Below are 13827 nucleotides of genomic sequence, written 5' to 3'. Positions count from 1 at the left end.
AGGTCAGGTTCCTCCTGCAGAGCCACTACAAACAATTCACCAGCCTATTGTCAGATTTCCTGCACCACTGAAAACTAATGGATGCGGCAGCCCTCAGAAGGGATAAAATAACACGTGGGATAAATCTAAGGATTTATTTAAGGCCAACTCACTGCACTATTCTTGTGGACATACTAAAAAGGACCAGACAAGGAAAATGACACATTAGTTGAATAGATAGGTAATACACTGTTGCTAAGCACAGAAACAGCTGAGAAGTGATTTTCTACTGGTGGCGCATTAAAGGCATGGTTATTTAGAAATCTATACTGACTCATGCACTGCAACTACCGCATGAACAGCTATCTCAGTTCTTGTCTTGTTACTGAACATACTGAACTAGTAGTAGACATCCAAATGTAATTCAAGATTGTTAACTCAGCTGTCACTGTTCTTTCAGAATCTGCATTGAGTCTGTCCTAGGATGCAAGAAAAGTACAAGGTCTCCTGAGATTTCAACCAAGTTGCGTAGGTTTATGTTTTATATGAGACTTAGGTAGCAAACTACCTATTCCCCACTACCCCCAACTGAACTGTTATTCATTTTTCTTACCACATGGATTTGAAAAGACATTGAAAGATTTTTCTGAAAGCTATCAAAACTGAAGCAAATTGAAGACATCTAAATTTACTGGATATGATTTGCTTAGAGACTGCAGGGCTTATGCCTGAGGAACCATTAAAGAATGGATTACACCAACAAGCCAAAAGGCTAAATGTTGTTCAGGATCAAAGACTGAGTGCCACTCAATAGTTCAGTAAGCAAGTTTGCCTTCCTGACTATAATGACAATTAACTCAATCCTTAAATGCCTTCAGATTTGGCCCTTTACCATTTCTGTGGCATTACTCTCATGTTCTAAAGTCATATACAACTCTGCTTTTTACTCAGTCAATTGTTCATTAAGAGTTAAGGAATCTTGTAAGGCTGAGATCATTGGGCAGTGCGTTTCCTCTGCATGTGCAAAGGATCAGCTTTTCCATCTCCAAAAGACTGGCAGCAGATCTTAACAACAGTTTCTGAAGAACTTACCAGCATTAAATCAGCTGGATCACCAAGGTAAAACATGAGTCAGCAGCACGCATCCTTATAACAATGAAGGCTAACAGCATACTGGACTGTATTAGCAGAGAAGCACAACCAATGGGCTAAGGGAAGTGATTATTCCCCACTACTCAGCATTTATAAGGTGGCATCTGGAATACCACATCCAGCTTTGCTCTTCCCAGCCACCTCTTCCTACTCAGTATAAGAAAGATGCTACAAAGCCTGTTACTGGGCTTAGACTCATGAAAGACAACGAGAAGCTAAGAGCACTGGAGCAGGCAGGGGTCACTTACTGGCTGGATCCTACTACATGAACGATGCTTATCAAGAGCCTTGAATCAAACTCTTCTTGGAGGCATGCAGCAGAAGTCCAAGAAGTGATGCACATATGCTACACCACTTGAAATTCTGGCTGGCTGGGGGGCAGGAAAGACACCTTCACAATGAGAGTGGTGTAGCACTTGCATAGGTTGCCCTGAGAAGCTGCAAAAATCTCAGTCCTGTAGATCAGCAGTCTCCCAAGTGGGGTGCACAAGACAATCCCTTGGGGTGCAAGAAGAAAATATTCTGTTTTTGATTTTTTCATCTTTATCTCATCCTTTCCTTTTTTGTGCATATTTTGTAGTGTACATACTGTATTAGTATAGTAGCATATGCATATGATTTTAAAATGTACATATATTGGAGGTGCACACTCATAACATCTTTACTGATGGGGTGCATGATCAACAAAGTTTGGAGACCACTGCTGTAGAAAGCCAAGACCTGACCATGCAAGGTCCTGACAAAGGGCTGAAGAAGGCAATCTGCAAAGCCCTTGCTGAGCAGAATTTTTCTATTAATTTCAGAGTCAATTAAAAAAAAAAAAAAAAAAATCTATGAATTTCAGTCAATCAAAATACGACATGTAATGCCAAAGTTAAACGGGTTTCGATACATTGGAACACAAAGAGGGGACAGCAGTCTGAATATCTGAATTGAGAATCTGACAGCTTTTAAGAGCTTGGGAGACAAAGTAACAATGACAGTGCTAACCAAAACTCAAACTCGCAGGCTTAAGCTTCAAACTTTGGAAGACATACCCATAGCACTGGGGTACGTCCATAATACAATTACTTTGTAGTTTAGCCTTTCTTCTGAGAAAAAGGAGGAAAGCTGCATTAGAGGATAATTACAAACGAAGAAGTATACTCGTGTATTAAGCACACAACACAAACTTACTTTTCATTTCAGTTGGGCTGTGGCACTACTATGATAAATGAAGTAATAGCTAGTTACAGTACTGTGCACAAAAAAAACCCCAAACACTAAGGAAGACTCCTTTCCTAGAGATTCACTGCTTCTGGTTATTGAGTTTGATATAAAAAGCAATCAATTGCTTTTCCCACAACTGGAGGGCTTACAAGGCCACATTCCACAGTGGCATCTCTGGTGCATACAGAAGGAGAAATCTGCATTGCTGCTTTTTCCTCAGTTTTTGTGATTTAGAGTGCACCTTTTCTACCTACCCACTTATTACCACAATACTTGGCAACTTAACACTCTTTCACATCCTAGTTCTGCCAAATCTGGTAACCAACAGATACAAACAGATATATTATTACAGAGGGCAGTTCATAAGAGCCTTGATTCTATACAAGAGGATGGAAGTTTAAGCAGGGACAAGACAAAAGTGCCTAACACAGAAAGGCACAGCATAAGGAACAGGCTCAGTGAAAGCAGTACTAAATGTTTCCAAACTGCATGTTGCTATTCCATGAGAAGTGACAAAACCAGCTGCCAATTTGGGGTCGCTATATAATGCCATATAATGGCTTCCCAGTGGGCTCAGTACGGCAGAGCAGGGGTCCATTCCTCCTTCACCCATGTCCTCCTGCAGTTACGCTCATCCAGGAATCACAGGCAAGGCTTATCCTCACGTCCAGACAACTTCTAGTAAGAACAACAACAAGGTTTGTAGGTTTTGCCAAAGACTAAGGAATGAACTTACAGAACCAAAAAGACCATAAAACCACTGCCCAATCCGAATGCATGAAATGCTTTGATTTTGCCTTCTTCAACATGAAGACAGCAGGTGCACTTTAAAAATAAATCTTTCAAACAGCTGAAATAATAAAACCCTATTTTATTCAGATTAGAGCCTCACATCTGAGTGACTCTTCTTTTCAAGATGCCAACTACTACTAAAACTTTTCCTGTGATTGAGACATTCATAAGTACTCACCATGTCCATCCTTTAGTGCTTACTGTGAGATGAATTTATTCTTTATTATTTCCTAGTCCTTAGAAGATGTATCCTGCCTGCCAATTTGAGACTTGTAATAATCACTATTGTGATTCCTTCCAATCTGTCAAATTGGCCATCCAGTTCAGAAGTCATCAGATAAGAGAGGACAAATGAAAGTGCCCAAGGCATACAAATATGTGAAAATGAGGAAAATTCTAGAAACAAAATACATGTCTAGAGTGAAGAGGAAATAACAAAGCATAGGCAACAGATGTTAGTTACGTTACTGCACTACTGGAAAAAGCTCAGATACAGTGATGTAGCTGGTACAGAAATGTATTAGAGCATAATAATTACCCAGAAATCTGTAAGATTGTAGCTGAGCTATTAAAGTTATGAAGCATGCTGAAGAGTTTTGTGTTTGTTCTTAAGAATCAGAATTGAACAGGATGATTTACTTTTTTTTCCCCATACATTCACCATTTTTTCTAGTCACACAGTTTTGGATGTGGCAGTTACAGTATACTGGCTTTTCTTTTTCAGTTCTGAACTTATTATTTCAATTAATATGCAATTTATTTAAAAAATGTGATTTGTTCCTCATAAAATATTTTCCTGTTTTAGAAAAGTGTTTCCTGGAAAACTTGATGAAACATTTTCCAACAGAACAGGAGTGTTAGAAGGAAGCTGTTCTGTGGAACATTCCTATTTCACTAATTTAACCATCTTTTAAGTGAAACTGAAATGGCTATTCCCTTCAGTCCCGTTTATAATACTAAAGTTGCAGATAGGCAATTATAAAGAAGTACAGTTTCATATAGTAAATCAACAAAGTCAAAATCTGACATTCATTAGAAACAAACACTACATCAAAACAGTTAGAAATCAAGATATGCAAAATGTTTTAATAAGTACTGGAACTCCCAATAGGAAAAAAAGAATCTACAACCTCTACCATAAACATGGAAATACAACCATAACTCTCAAGTTGTGTCACAGACACTCGCTAAACACAATTCTCCAAGAAATCTGAGAAACGCAATACATGCCTCTGTTCATACTAGGTACCACTGGAAGACAGACACTAAAAGTTGTAAAGTGAATGCAGTACTGTGATGAAGAAAATACTGATTGATGAGCAAATGCAGGTTGCACTTGAACAGCCCAAAAGGGTACTGCATCTAACTCACTCCCAATAGTTACTGCCTTGGCCAAAGCAAGAATGGTCAAGGCACATAATGGTAAACCTTAACATCGCATCAGGTAAGTCAGGTTACCTTCATACTCCAGGTTGTGAACAGCAATGATTTAAGATCAGTTTCAAATGCAGTTCATGCATTTGTGTCATGGGTATTATGACTTATATGAGATTGCATAGTAGATAACTGGAAACACTCCAGCTGTTCAAGTTTAATGAATTTGTATTTATGAGCCAGCAGTTTTCTGAATCTGAGCCAAAGAGGCTAAGCTCTTACTAGGAGCTGATGTAGAAAACTAAACTTTTGAAGGTGAAGACTACATAAAGAACTAGACACTGATAAATCAGTCATTCAGACACGCATAATATGTTCATAGACACTTACCACCTCATCTTGTCCAGCACAACTGTTAAATTCTGGACAGTACATAACAAGACCATTGCAATGGAGACTACCTGAAAACACAACATTCTGGTTGTAAATGTTGTTACTATTGCTAGACTCTTAAAAAACCATCCACAGTCCTTATCTGGATGAAGTACATATAACTTGAAGTCATTGCACAAGAAGAATTCCGTACTTTCCAACTATTTGCCCCTCCCTCTTATACCTTCCAACAAAAGAAGACTGAACTGGTTCTGTAACTTTTAGGAAGCGATAAGTGCAACCATATCACAAATCAGAATCAATCTGTTCATTTTACCCAGAACTAACTTGATAGTGTGCATTTTAAAATCAATGAGTAAATAGTCAGCACCTGGCTGCAAACTTGCACCTAGTCTTTAGAGGGTACATGAATCTGGTTCACTGTCACACATTGTTTGGGTGCTATACTGTGGCCTCTTTTGTCTTACAGGAACAACTGCCTTTTAGACACTCTTGGAAGCATCCTCAAAAAGACATTAGGAAAGTGAACTGCGTAGTCTATTTTTTGCACCACTTAAAGATCTCCAATGCAATTCCACTTATGCTATGCTGATCTAAACTATGGGGCTGTTTTGTTCTACACTCTTGTTACTCTCAAGAGCTTCCTTAAACTTTCCTAGTTTTACTTTTATACTTTTATACCAGCTAAATTGGGTTCTTCAAGTTTCTGCCAGGACTGGATTTCCTTCAGTTTATTTTCTGCAAATCACACAGGTTCAAAAACAGCTTGGCCTTTCCCAGTTAACCATTACTCTTGCCTTCATTTCTGTTTAAGAACATGCTTAGTTTTTGAGAAAACAATCAAATTCAATGCCAAGAATCAAGCTACTTCCTCATTTGTTATCAACTCTGAAGCTATGAGCAGCAAGGACATTTTGAAAATAATTTTTTATATGATTCCTTTAAGGCAAACTAAAAACAGGGATATATTTTTATTAATGTGATGAAACTGGTCAGTGACATAAATTTATTGCAGAGACAGCTGCCGGTGTTGAACCTACAAGGAGTGCATGATTCAAGCAGAATGGGCGGCTTCTAAAGAGCTCTTCTGAAACAGCTTTTTCCTGCTCATTCTGAAAAACTGAGAACTACGCTATCCAAATGCAAGATGACATAGGATCAATGAGGCTACATGTCTAATAGATTTTAAACTTCTTCTCCACTGATTCTTTCTGGAAAACCTGAAGGTCTCTGCTCCCATAAGGAACAGGATAATAGCATAGAACATGACAAGTCAAGACAGGCTTATGGAAACAACTTCCTAAAAGTAAAAATTCACCAGAAAAGAAGGTGTTCTGAGGTCTAACATACACATTCGGGAGATGTCCTTTTATCAAGACTTTAAACTGTTGTAAGTCAGTTCTGCTAAATCATTCTAGCAGCTCCCGCTTGCACCACTGCAAGCAACTGGTCAACAACACAGTGAATTAAACTGTTCGACAGATTTAGCTTAAAATCGATCTTACAAAAACCGGACAGTTTCAACATAGAACAGTTGTCTGATCCATTTCATTTATGCAAATACACAAATGCCAAACATAGGTATAAGCAGAGAGGAACTGTTTCTTCCAGTGTCAATGAACAGCATTCATAAAGCTACAGACAACAATAGCAACAAGGTCAAGAGGCAGCCACCCTGGCAGGTGCTAAACTTTTCTAAGGTTAGTCACAATGGTACTGCAGCAGTTACTTGCACACCATATAGAAAAAAAATTAAAGCAGAGTAGTCAAACAGCATCTCAAGATGAATGCTACTTCTGAAGACTTGAATATGCTACTCACTGGAGAGTTCTCCAATAGAGGAGTCTCTGCAACTACTGAAAGGGAAGACCAGCAAGAGCAGGTTTCTCAGATAATACCAGAACTCCCTTCTCCCAAGTTCCAACTTATCCTCCAAGAAAAATGTTAGTCAGTCAAAACACCATGGGACCAGCTAGCTTGATTGCCCAATCAAGTCAAGAGGACAAAGCTGCTCACAGCTTCCTATTTTACACATGAAATTGCAACACCAAACAGTTGTCAATTCGTTAACAAAAATAAACCCACAAAATCAGAAACTAATCTATTTGGAGCTGTATTGTCATGACATACATAATTAAATGCACCCAAATACTTTTAAGATATATTACTCGAATTAAGGTAATTTATCCTCATGCCATTGAGTGGAATGCACATATATACTAATATTGTTATATGTGGGCAGTCAAGTTATTAGCAAGACCAAAGACATTAAAACAGATTACATTTCAGCTGCATCTAACAATGATCACTGTCAACAATCGTTACTTATTTCTGCAGCTTCTTTTAGTCCTCATTTCTTAGTACTTTGTTTCAACATCTTCAATCTACCTTCATACTAGACTAAAGGGGTAAAGAAACAGTTTTCTTAAAGTATGGTGGGTAAAGAAACAGTCTTCTTGAAGTACGGTCTTGCCCATTTTTAACAGTCTATAGGATTTGCAGAGACATGGTAACTCTTGTAGTTTATGATATTTACTCTTACTGTAGCAAGTCCCCTAACAGCCTATCAATAGATATTTTGAAATACTAGTATATAGTTAGTCATTGTTCTCTCTCATTCCCAAGACACTGCAAGTCACAAAAGTTTTTGTGTTGAACTTCCTTATCCAGTTAATTTCTGCTTACAGATTAGTTTTCAGCTACATGCATACTTTTTACATATGATTACTACTTGATTTATTACCACTATCTAAAAAATGTGTTCCTCTGCCCTACAATAAAACTAAAACACTTGATACTCTGTTGCTTATATCTCAGTTTCCTTCTGTCAAGACATCTAGTAGATACAGTTCTTGCAGTTAAAAGAAGAACAAACTGAAGCAAACCCTGCAGTTTGAGAACTGGAAGTTAGAGAAGAAGGATTTATTTTGTAATCAAAGGAGTAAGATACGGTATTAAGTACACTACATTAGCGAGGGGAAATGAGACAGAAGCTTGGCAGCAGCCCATGCTTGTAGGATCTTGTGTAAGTTAAGCTTGGGCTTTGTTTGCCAGATATTGGATTTGTACATTGGGGAAACTCAATAGCATTTACAAGGAATTACTTACACTTGTGAACTACAGGTTTTTTTACTTTATACTGCAGGTAACAATAAAGTTCTAGGTTTAAGTTCATTTTCACCTCAAGTTATTCAAGACCAAAAGACATTAAGAACTGAGCTTCACATATTTAAACGCAACCAACGTACAAAAACCCCGAAGCAAATACAAAAAGAACTGTCATGCAGAAGGTAAAGTTAACATCTGTGTGCCACGTATTTCTTTTCACTCCCAGCTACTGAATAAAGTTCCTATCTATCAACACCTGTCATAGCATAAATCCTTTTGGACCTTGTCATTTTCCCTCTGGACAATTTCCCAGACTTGGATAAATAGTTTTTTTAAATCATGGAATGCATTGGTTCAATTTTGTAAATTTTCATAGTTGTGAAACAGGTTTTTTGACGCTGTATTATAGAAGCCTGTATGTAGCCAGGAAGTAGAAGGACTTGTTTTAGTGCTTCTGGAAAGCAGAAGACATTTATCAGACCTTAGAAAGTGCCGTGCTTCTTTTTTACTAATGAACTATAAAAATGAATTCTACTGGTTAAACCAGGGTTGAAAACTTGAGTTGACAAAAAGGAAAATATCTACATTATGCCCAAAGTAATTAAATATATATTTTTTTCATTAATTATAAATGTACAACACCTTCACTGCCTATAAATGAAGAGGTTTTGCAGCTTTCTTAATCTGTCTGAAATGCTTCAGAACAATTCCGGAAGCAAAGCCGGGGTGTGGGGGGGTACAGTATAGGTGTATTAAGCACTCCTATTTTACTTCTGCAAACTGCTGTTGGGATGGTGTTTGGCAACGACGATGCCAAACAGAAAGAGAAGGTACCAATGTTAACCTAGGTGATGTTTTGGGACAGTATGACCAGAAGAGGAACCACACATCCTGGAAAAGCAAAAACTTACAGGAAGATAAAAATATGAATTCAGTTAAGCAAACTAGTAGATACACAGGTAGGTCCAGTGAGACTCAGACCAACAAATGTGCTTGCCTAGACACAAACAGTGAAAGTCTATTTGGAACCAGGAGGGCAAAGAGGGGAAAGTATGTCCAGTCTAACTCAAATTGAAAGGTGCTGTGAAGACACTGCCAATGAACGTGGCGTTGAAGTTTTAATAAAGGGTTTGGAAAATGCAAGGATATTCTATTCCTGAGGTACTACAACTGTAAAGAGAAAAGCATTCTAAACCAATACATCCAAGAAGAATAGTAGTATAGTACTCTACACAACTGTGCCATCATAATGAAGACCAACAGTTTCCGCAGCACGTATTCCAACCAAAGCAGATTATTAATACAACGAATAAAGGGTACATGACGTAACAGGTGAGTATAAAAAGACTTCTCACTATACAGTGGAGTCCGGCATGAAAACAACAGCTAAAAAATCTCTTTCACTACTGGCAAAAGGGCATAGCAAATTCTATTTCCATTTAAATTTTGTTGAAGTCATGTATGACAGCTTAGCAAAAAAGTCTGAATATTTTCACTGGTTACAGGCTCAAGAGTATGTGAGCAGCTGGAACAGGATCAGATCTCTGCGGGGTGGATGGAACACCACCTTCGAAAATACTTGTTCCCTCTGAAATTAAATGTAACTTAATTGGAACAATTAAAGATGAAAACCTACAAGAAACATATTATACTATTAAGTGTTACAGACACTTTCTAAACATCTTCTACTCATCAGCCCTACAAAATACAGATCCCAAGGTGATAATCCAAAATATTACCGAACATAAACAAAACCACTAAACTTCATGGACAGACAAGTTTAAGAAAAAGGCTAACGGTGTTTTTCTACTGGCACCAAGTGAACATCAGCATTAAAGAAGCTCAAAGTTTACTGTACGGGCAAAGAACGAGCAAAAAAACGGTCATTTCTGTAGCTCAGGAAACATTGGCCCCACGAGCAAAATAAACATTGTTTGTGTTTGCTGAACAGAAAAAGCAGCAGTGTACTCATTCTGAACTGTTATCGCTTTCCTGAGATACAGACAGTATCTTTTAGTTAAGCTAAAGAATTGACAGTCCAAGTCAAATCTATTTTTACTAGATCTGGTTCTACAGGAAAAGCAATGGCTCACAATTCAACTCGTGCACTATAAACTGCAGCCAAGCTCAATTTTGCTACAAATTGCTTGGGAATTTCCCCAAGCCAACAGTCTTGAAGAAATGGATGATAAAATATAGAAGTGTTATTGACAGATATAACAGAGAGAATCCAATTCACATCTTAGATCACAGAAACACACTGATGAAACACGACATGTTACCTGTAGACATTTTAGCTGAGATTGAACTTGAAATCCCATAACAATTAGAAGGTGGAGGTCAGAAAAAAGGTACAGAGTTGCTGGATGCTAGAGGAAGATAAGAATTCTTCAGATTCTAGGAGGCACTGACAACAAACATCAATAGCTGCAGACAACAATGTTATCTGGGAAGCGGGCCTGCAGCTCCCAAAAACTGCCTTCTCTAGCACCTGTCTGAGAATGAACAAGACTGTATCTTTGCCAGTTCACCCAATCCACCCCCAAAAAGGTGACTGGGCTAGGTTATAGAATTTGCTACTTTGACAGAGATATCAATAAACAAGTCAGAACACGAGCACTTAACACCTTTTGAGCATTCAATATTGCTAGAGACCAACACATTTACGATATCATACACTATCTCAGAAGTCACCTGCTGGCAAAGTAAATTAGCGTGTTGCCTAAAAGCATTTAGAAGTTAAAACCATTTAAGAGAAAGTATTGACAAAGATGAAAAATTGTACCACTCCTGAAGCCAGAGGGTTTAGCTTCCCAGTAAGCCCTAAGACAGAACACTGCAGAAGCACGTTCAGGTAAGTAGTTGAAGTTGCAATAATAATTACAAAAGATCTCTTTGAGGTATCTTGAGCCAAAGTGATCATCAGTGTAACACTGACTTAGCTGATGTAGGTCCAAATTCAAGTAAAATTAAATGGCCACAAGGCAAAGAATAACTAACAAAAGCATTGCGAGACCCATAGGACTCACAGCCCAAAGCAAATGAGTTATTAGTCTGAATCATAATTCAAATTTCTGCAATTCCATTACATTATTGCCTACAAAAATCAAAAGGTTTCGAGTCTTAAGTTTACAAATTAGTAGCTACTAATGAAATGCTACTAACAGATTAAAATCAGGTAACTTCAGTGCTGTATGTAATCACCTGAGCCTCATGTAACTCATACACATAGAGTTTGTCATACAGCAAAAAGCCTTTAAAGATTCTCCACTGCCCTGAAAAAACTGAGACACTCATCTAATTCTGCTTTAGTATTATCATCTACAGTAGTCAGCCTGTGACTCTGCTCAAAGCAGATTGCCCTCATCCTGACCAAGTGACCTAAGCAACTGACCAGCAAGTGCTGACCTTCCTGAGAACGAGGATCTGCACCTCTCTTAACTAAGCCTTCATCTGCCAAAATCCGTGCCCAATGCCCCAATGTAATGGATTCAGCATGTCAATTTCCACCCCCCAAAGTCACCAGAAAAAACATTCTGGTGTAGTTTGCCAAAACAAATGCCAGATTCAATCCATACGCATCAAGATGACTTCGGTATACTCTGTATACACAGAGTGAATCTAGAACTAGGTGCTGTTTCCAAACTTGATCAGCACCCTTCCTGCTCCCCTGCTTAGTAGGAACACCAGGTGTTAAGAACTCTATCCAATTTGCAACACTGCGAGCTATAGGTACTCAGCTACTTCATACTGTCAGATATGTGCACAGCCTTCTCCCTACCTGAAAGCTTCCTACTTCCCCATTCATCATGTGATGAAATTTCATAGTTATTTGAGACCATTTCCTCACTAAAAAAATAAAAGGCAGAAAAAAAATTAACTGAATGTACTTTCCAAATTTGAAGGACTGCCGAGTTGCTGTGATTCATACTATTTCACAACACAGAATATAAACACATCTATGGATGCAGATTCACATCATGGCTACAGTTACACTTCTATGCTGCGTAAGGCAGAAAGTTGCCCATTGCCATAACAACAAAACAGCTTTTTTAAGCTCAAAGCTTAGAAGAACTGAGACCTATAGCTTTTAAGACAGAAGCTACCAAGTACTTAGAAGCAAAAAAAGAGAGATTTGAAGTCTTCATAATAATTGAAGATATTTATATGTATTTCAATAAGTGGAGGCTTAAATTCTAAAACCAAAGAACACTTCACAGAAATTACTTCATAATATGATATGATCTGGAATAACACTTGACATCTAAGGTAGCTAATGAATTGCCTTTGACAAGGTTAAACAAATTACTAACGCGTCTTAAGATGCCACTCATAAAGCACGATTTGCTCCTAGCCAACATATTTTCTCGTTTCCATTGCTTATTTTCTTTACTTCGCACATGAAAAATCAGCTGAAAAGTTTCATTTTTGCTTTTAGTTGCTTTCACTTTCTAGTTGCCTGGAAGCAACAAAAAGTTTCTGTTTAGGTTTATTACCAGTCTTGAGTAATACTCAGGAAAGGAGGAATCGGGCAGGAATCTAGCTGAAAGAATAGCTCTGCTAGTACTCGGCCAGATGATTACACTGTTCTAGGAAAGATTTTTTTTATCTACCTACAGAAACACATGCTCAGCCCCTTTAGCTGAGAGTTCCGAGGGAATCTTTACGGCTTAGCAGGAGAACATCACCACCACCACCGAAAAGAGGTGTTGAAAACCACCACTTCCTTCTCCTCCCCGCCTGTCACAAACAGCTCAGCTGTCCTGGTCGCGCTTCGCATCTGCTTCTCCTCCGCGAACAACCGCCCTCCTTCCGCGGCAGCCACCAGCCCTGCCCTAGGAGCCAGCCCCGCCGCCCGGCGCTGACAGGAGGATCCCCCGCCCCGGCCGGGAGAGGCATCGCCGAGGGCAGAGAAGCCCGGGAAGGGCGACAGAAAGTTTCTTCTGCGGGGCTCCAGCCGGAGGCGCCGGCTCCCGGCCCTCCTCGGGCAACCGGCTCCTCAGGGGCCAGGCTGCCGCCGCCCGCCCGCCCGCCCCGGGGGCAGGTGGAGGCGCTGCCCCGGTCCCCTCGCACCCCCTCTCCCCACCCTGCCGAGGGACAGGCGGCGGTTTGCCAGCCGCCTCGGGGCAGCGAGCGCCCCTACTCACCGCCATGGCCCCGCCGGCTCTCCCGGCTAACGGTTCGGTCTCCGGCACCGGCGGGCAGCGGCAGCCGGGCGGGGAGCGGAGGGGAGTTCCCGATGGCGCAGCTCGGGCAGGGGCGGCGCAGCTCGGGCAGGGGCGGCGCAGCTCGGGCAGGGGCGGCGCAGCTCGGGCAGGGGCGGCGCCGCGCCGGCCGCTTCCCCCACCCTCTTACCCGCCCACTCGAGGTACCTGCGCTTCGGCCGCCGCCGCTCTGTCGCCTTTTCCTCCCCTCCCCGCACCTGTCACTGTCTGCCTCGGCCGCCACCGCTGCTGCTGCCGCGGCCGCCGCCTCCGCCCCGCCGCCTTGCCCGCCGCCGCGCGGCCGCCATCTTTGCGGAGGGCTGGGAGGGGCCGCAAGGGGGCAGTGGGCTCCGCGGAGCAGTGCGCATGCGCGGAATGCGCCCGTTCGCGGGGGGGTGTGTCTGTCCCTGAGAGGGGCGGGGCCACGTCTATGGGCGGGGCCTGGGGGGAGGGCGGGGCCGTGTCGTGGGGCTGCGGCCTGGGCCGAGGCTGCGGCTGGGGCTGGAGCTTGGACTTGGGGTCTGGGCTTGGACCTGGGTGGGCCTGGGCCCTAGGTGTGCAGAGTGAAGGGTAGGAAGGGCTGTTAACACAGCGAAAGTCAAAGGGCTTTTAACCC

At 41.0% G+C, this 13827-nt stretch overlaps 1 protein-coding gene across 4 annotated transcripts in view; it reads right to left on the bottom strand.

Moving 5' to 3' along the window:
* Positions 1 to 13558, bottom strand: part of FNDC3A (fibronectin type III domain containing 3A) — a 121668-nt gene extending 108110 nt beyond the window's left edge. For 2 of the 4 annotated variants that reach the window (XM_030477545.1, XM_030477549.1), the window contains exon 1: positions 13155 to 13296. The gene's annotated coding sequence lies outside the window, so the exon portion shown is untranslated. Of the gene's footprint in view, positions 1 to 1379; positions 2867 to 13154; positions 13297 to 13379 lie in introns of those variants that run through there. The other 2 variants (XM_030477547.1, XM_030477546.1) reach the window with 2 other exon arrangements.
* Positions 13559 to 13827: the final 269 nt, after the last annotated feature.

This window comes from Strigops habroptila, chromosome 2 (assembly GCF_004027225.2).
Source record: "Strigops habroptila isolate Jane chromosome 2, bStrHab1.2.pri, whole genome shotgun sequence".
In the NCBI taxonomy this organism is placed as follows: Eukaryota; Metazoa; Chordata; class Aves; order Psittaciformes; family Psittacidae; genus Strigops; species Strigops habroptila.
This window is presented reverse-complemented; position numbering and strand designations above follow the sequence as displayed.